The sequence below is a fragment of the Elephantulus edwardii genome, unplaced genomic scaffold, assembly GCF_000299155.1.
Source record: "Elephantulus edwardii isolate Elephantulus edwardi_28Jun2011 unplaced genomic scaffold, EleEdw1.0 scaffold00364, whole genome shotgun sequence".
NCBI lineage: Eukaryota > Metazoa > Chordata > Mammalia > Macroscelidea > Macroscelididae > Elephantulus > Elephantulus edwardii.
In genome coordinates, this window is record NW_006400114.1 from 1653803 (window position 1) to 1660361 (window position 6559).

Genomic DNA, 6559 nt, shown 5'->3' on the forward strand with positions numbered 1-6559 from the left:
ACTTGGTGAGCACGTCCAGGGCTGCATCTGTTAACTGAAATATGTCAATTGGTATACCATCTATTCCTGGAGCCTTATTTTTTGCCATTTCCTTCAAAACAGCCTGAACTTCTTCTTTCATCACCATAGACTCTTGCTCATATTTTGCTCATATGTGGCTCTCTGTCCACCATAGGTAACTATTATCAAATTTGACACATTAGTGTCACAGTGTTTAGCATCACAACAACCATGAGTTACCTCATAAAGCAAATTGACAGACCATTGTTATAACCCTTAAAAGAATGTTTTGCCAACAACAATTAAAACCAGTACTGAGGACCACAAATGCATTTTTATGCAGGAGGCCAAATAAAATCAACTCACACCTAATGGTGAGTAAACATTCCATGCTAATCCTCACCAGAACTGCAAACAACCCTCTGTAGAATCCAGCCTCCTTAGATGACTTCCCACCTGGATTCCAGCCTCATACTGCTGAAGAAATGTGTTTTTAAATAAGAGGTCCAGTAAAATCAACTCACACCCAATAACAAATAAACATTCCATTCTAATCCTCACCAAAATGGTTTACAGCCCCAAATTGGCAACCATTGTTTTTTTCACTGCAAAGCCAAATCCAACCAGCTCACACTGGATTGTGAATTAAATAAAAAACAAACAAAAAACCAAACAAGCAAGCAGTCCACACCCAAGCCTCAACCAAAATAAGAAAACACACCTTTGTCAAATCCTGCTATTCCACACATCTTTCTAAACTGGAGACAAGCCCCAAACTGGGACCAACTGTCTATTTCAATCAGCTGACACCCAATTGTGAACAAACCAACCAAAAAAACCCCTCAAGCAAACAGTCCATACTGAAGCATCCACTAAAACAAGAAAAACACTTTTATCCAATTCGGTTGCTCCACACATCTTCCCAAACTGGAAACCCGCCCTACCCTGGCAAACGAATGCCTACTTCATTGCAAGACCAAATCCAATAAGTTCACAACCAGTTGTGAGGGTGTGAAAAAAAGAAAAGGAAACAAACAGTCCACTTCCAAGCCTCAACCCCCCGCACCCCAAAAAGAAGAAAACCACACCTTTGTTGCATCCAGCTGCTCCATATATCTTCCCAAACTGAATAGTGTCCAAAATTGGCAGCCAGTTCCCTCTTTTTAATGCAAGACCAAATCCAATCAGCTCACACTCTCTTGTGAACAAAAGAACAACAAAAGAAAACCAAACTACCCAAGCGTCAACCAAAATAAAGAAAATACACCTTTGTGTGAAAAATAGTGCAAACATATTTTTAAAAGCCTTTTTCTTTTTAAAAAAGCTTATTTCTTACATTAGATTTTATTTTCAAGGCGCTTGACAATGAGAGGGAATTATAAAGTCAACACACTCTAGATAGTTTTTCGTTTCTTTGCTTAAGATTGTTTTATTTATTTGTTGAAAATGCTTGCAATGTTGGCAAGTTATGGAAACAAGACATAAAGGACAAAATAGAAAGTAAAATGACAAAAATTACAGGAGATTAAATAATCAAAAGCAAGTCTTGAGTTTTATTAATTCTCTATAGAGTGAAGCAATCAATCCTAAAGTGTAAACAGCACTGGTGATAAGTAGACGCACTTGAATGTAAACATGAGGACATAAAAGAGTTCAGGAGAAATAATTCAAGGAAATAAAGATTTCTACTTCTTCATTAAGTATAAAAGAGTTTTACGAGGTTTTTTTTTTTGTTATGTGCTGTTGAGTCACTTGCGACTCATAGCAACCCTATGTACAACAGCCCTAAACTCTGCTCTGTCCTGTGCCAATCACACTGTCTCTGACACACCCATCCCGATTACCCCAGTCACTGAATCAATCCACCTTTCCCTACTGCGCTGTCCCTCCACACTACCAAGCATGATGTCCCTCTCCAACGACCTGTTCCTCCTTACAACACGTCCAAAGTGTGTTAGACTGAGCCTCAGAATCCTGCCTCCAGGGAGCCACCCGGTTCAAGCCTTTCCAGGATGAATCTGTTTGTTTTCCTAGCAGTCCATGGTACCCTTAATACTCTTCTCCAGCACTGCAGCCCAAAGGCAACAATTCTCCTTCTACCCTCCTTGGTCATTGTCCAACTCTCTGATGCATAACAAGTGATAGCAACAACTATGGCCTATATCAGGCGCATCTTAGTCTCCTGAGAGACACCATTGCTCTTCAGTACTTTGGAGAGGTCCCTAATAGCAGACTATCCCATGGCAATACGTCTTTTCATTTCTTGGCTGCTGGTGCCAAGAGTTTTGACTCTGGAGCCAAGCAAACTAAAGCTGTGGACAATGTCAATATCTTCACCATCTATCCTGATGCTACTAATTGGTCAAAGGGTGAGAATCTTTGTCTTCTTGACATTGAACCTCAGTCCATTTTGGAGGCTGCAGTCCTTTACCCTCTGTAGCAAGCTCTTCAGGTCCTCCTCAGTTTTGGCAAGCAGGGTTGTGTCATATCCATAACGCAGATTGTTGATAGATCTTCCACCTGTATCAGAAGGAATTTGCAGACACAGAAGAATTTAATGAAAAACCATATGAGCAAGAGCCTATGGTAATAAAGGAAGAAGTTCAGATTTCTTTGAAGGAAATAGCAAAAAATAAGGCCCCAGGAATAGATGGTATACCAATTGACGTACTTTAGCTAACAGATGCTGCCCTGGACGTGCTCACCAAGTTGTCCCAAGAAATCTGGAGAACAACCACTTGGCAAACTGACAGGAAGAGATCTATATTTGTTCCCATCCCAAAAAAGGGTGACCCTGATGCAACAGAGTGTGGAAACTATAGAACAATATCACTGATTACACATGCAAGCAAGATTCTACTGAAGATTAACTAAAAACGACTGGAATAGCACATCAGCAGAGAACTGCCAGAAGTCCAGGCTGGGTTGAGTAGGGGTTGTGGGACTAGGGATATTGTAGCTAATGTTACATGGATCTTAGCTAAAATCAGGGAATACCAGAGGAATATCTATGTGTTTCATTGGTGATGCAAAGGCGTTTGACTGTGTGGATCGTAATAACCTGGAGCTGACTCTGAGAAGAAGGGGAATCCCAGAACACTTGATCATACTAATGAGAAACCTATACTTGGACCAAGAGGCCGTCGTCAGAACAGAGCAAGAAACATTGCATGGTTCAAAATTGGGCAACACGTACTCCAGGGATGTGTCCTGTCTCAATACCTTTTCAACCTGTATGCAGAACAGATTATCCAGGAGGCTGGGCTCTATGAGGAGAAATATGGGGTCAAGATTGGTGGATTTTACTAGGTAGGTATGAAAATAATATGACCAGCCCCTTATCAGAATGATTTCCACAGGAAGAGGAGTCCACATGCACAACCACATTAGTAAACAACCAGTTCCTATGAGATCAGATATGCCTTCATACTCCTTGATCCTTCTACTAACAAATCTATCTCCCCAGTCTAGGGTTCTTGTGGCTTTTTCTACTAGGTTTATTAAGGTTTTAATATTTTCACAGAAAATTCACAGAATATGCTCTCACGATTATGAGAATTATCTGATCTTTGGGCCTGCGTTACAAAATTATTTTTATCCCCCCCCCAATCTTACTGTCGTTAAGAGGGATTCAACTCAAGCTATCCCTCCATTAGGTTTCTAAGTATGTGAATCACATGGGAAGAGATGGCCCATATTTCTCCTATGACCTAGCAATTATGATATCTACTTTCATTCCTTCACTAAGTTTGTGCAAAGACCCTTGACTCTATTCTGTAACGGAGCAGTTCTACTTTAGCACTGTGTCAGGTTGGTCTCTCGTTCTTCATTATTTCTGATTCTACCCTCTGGTTTAGGTCTCTGTCTTGCACAGGAATATTTGACACAGAACGATGCATTTCACTTTCTGCTTCCTTCTTGACAATTGTAAGAGTCTAATTTTCTAACCCTGAATCTATTCCATTTAAACCTCATGTCCTGGGAAAACTGGCAAACCTCTTTCATAGACTACACAACATTTTGCATGTCCCCACCCAAAAGGTACTGTTTACTTCATTCTTATTATTTATGTAGTCTTGCCTAGTCATGAAGCCTGGTGGTCTGATGAATAAAGAGCTGCACTGCTACTCAAAGGTATGTGGTTAGATTCTGCCAGTTGCTCCATAGAAGAACAATGAACAATCTCCTCCCATGTGACTCACTGTCTCTGAAGACCAACTGGTGGGCCAACTATGAATTGGTCCAACTCTATGTCACATAACAGCAACAACAACCCAAGTACACAGTGAAAAATCAAAACCAGTGACTAGAAAAGGTGTATTGAACAACTGAGCTTTAGTAGAATAATGAAAGAATGGAAAGGTCACTGAGGTCAAAGAGAGAAGAGACTGAACTGGGGCCACATTAAAAGAATGGTGAGTTTTATGAGGGAGCCATTATTTTTAAATTAAGTATTAAATTTAGTAAAATGATAGCAGGGGAAAAAAAATAAAGTTGGCAAGGAACGCTTTGTTGTTGAGAAATTGCCTCAGGATGAGATTCTCATTAACAGTGCCCAGATCATGGAGTTGCAAATCACCCAGTTTAAAGGATCTTGAGTTTCACATATAAGATGTAGATCAATTCTAAGAGTCTGTTTGGAATGGTGATTTTCAGTGGAGTTTAAATCACTTTGAGCCTTTGGTGCAGTTTGAAAAGTTCACAAGTAATAAAGAAAGGTCTTTAACAAGAGAGGAAATGGGAAAATCATTTATATCAACAAATTGGTAACATTGCCCTCTAACATATCCATTAACTAATTAGGCACAATTTTAATGCAAGGAATTTGTCTCAGTGTCTTTGCTCACTAGAACTGATAAAAAGTGTGTTTATTCTGTTTGCTTCTAACTTCAGCAAGTCACCTTTGTTCTGGCGCCCAGCCACATCTTTCCAGCTCGCTCATCTGTGGCTGAATTTAATGAGACCTACATCTTGCTGTGAAGTAGGCTGTGAAAATTATTGTAATGATTATTAAATCATTTTCCCAAGTCCTTTTAATCTTTGAAATATTTAATTTCTCAAATCCCAAGTCATCTAGTAAGATGAAAAGGCTGCAAAAGCAGCACAGCTCCCCTACCTTCACCAAAAGCTCATATATTCCCTCCCATGTCCTTGATATTTACCGACATCCATTATAGAAATTAAAAAGCAGTTGTGACCCATATCATAAAGTTATTGTTATTTGTTTGGAGCTCTGAGTTTGAAAGTTAGGAAATAGAACTGATATAAATATAAAATTGGTCAAGGCAAAATATTATGCCTATGATAAGATTAAGTATAAGGAAAATGCTCCCAAACACTTAATACTATAAGGGAAATATATGTATCAAGTTTAGAACATGGTGTAGTAAAGCAAAACACAGAATTGGCTTAGATGAAAGTCAAAGAAATTTATAAAGGGATAGAAATGATATGTGTTTTGTTGTTGTTATGTGCCGTCGAGTCGCCTGCGACTCATAGCGACCCTATGTACAACAGCCCTAAACTCCGCTCTGTCCTGTGCCAATCGCACTGTCTCCGACACTCCCATCCCAATTATCCCAGTCACTGAATCGATCCACCTCATAGAGGGCCTTCCTCTCCTGCGCCGTCCCTCCACCCTCCCAAGCATGATGTCCCTCTCCAAGGACCGGTCACTCCTCACAACATGTCCAAAGTATGTGAGACGGAGCCCCAGAATCCTTGCCTCCAAGGAGCCACCTGGTTTAACCCTTTCCAGGACAAATCTGTTTGTTTTCCTAGCAGTCCATGGTATTCTCAATACTCTTCTCCAGCACCACAGCTCAAAGACATCAATTCTCCTTCTATCCTCCCTGGTCGTTGTCCAACTCTCTGATGCATACCAAGTGATTGCGAAGACCATGGCTTGTATCAGACGCACCTTAGCTTCCAGAGAGACACCATTGCTCTTCAGTACTTTAGATAGGTCCCTAACAGCAGAGTTTCCCATGGCAATGTGCCTTTTAATTTCCTGGCTGCTGATGCCAAGACTGTTGACTTTGGAGCCAAGCAAACTAAAGCTGTGCACAATCTCAATCTCTTCACCATCCATCTTGATGCTGCCAATTGGTCCAGTGGTGAGAATCTTTGTCTTCTTGACATTGAGCCTCCATCCATATTGTAGGCTGCAGTCCTTGACGCTCTGCAGCAGGCGCTTCAGGTCCTCCTCAGTTTCAGTAAGCAGGGTTGTGTCATCCGCATAATGCAGATTGTTGATAAATCATCCACCAATCTTGACCCCACATTTCTCCTCATAGAGCCCCGCCTCCCGGATAATCTGTTCTGCATATAGGTTGAAAAGGTATGGAGATAGGATGCATCCCTGGCATACGCCCTTCCCAATTTTGAACCATGCAGTGTTTCCTTGCTCTGTTCTGACAACTGCCTCCTGATCCAAGTATAAGTTTCGCATTAGAATGATCAAGTGTTCTGGGATTCCCATTCTTCTCAGAGTCAACCATAGTTTGTTATGATCTACACAGTCAAATGCATTTGCATAGTCAATGAAACACAGATAGAC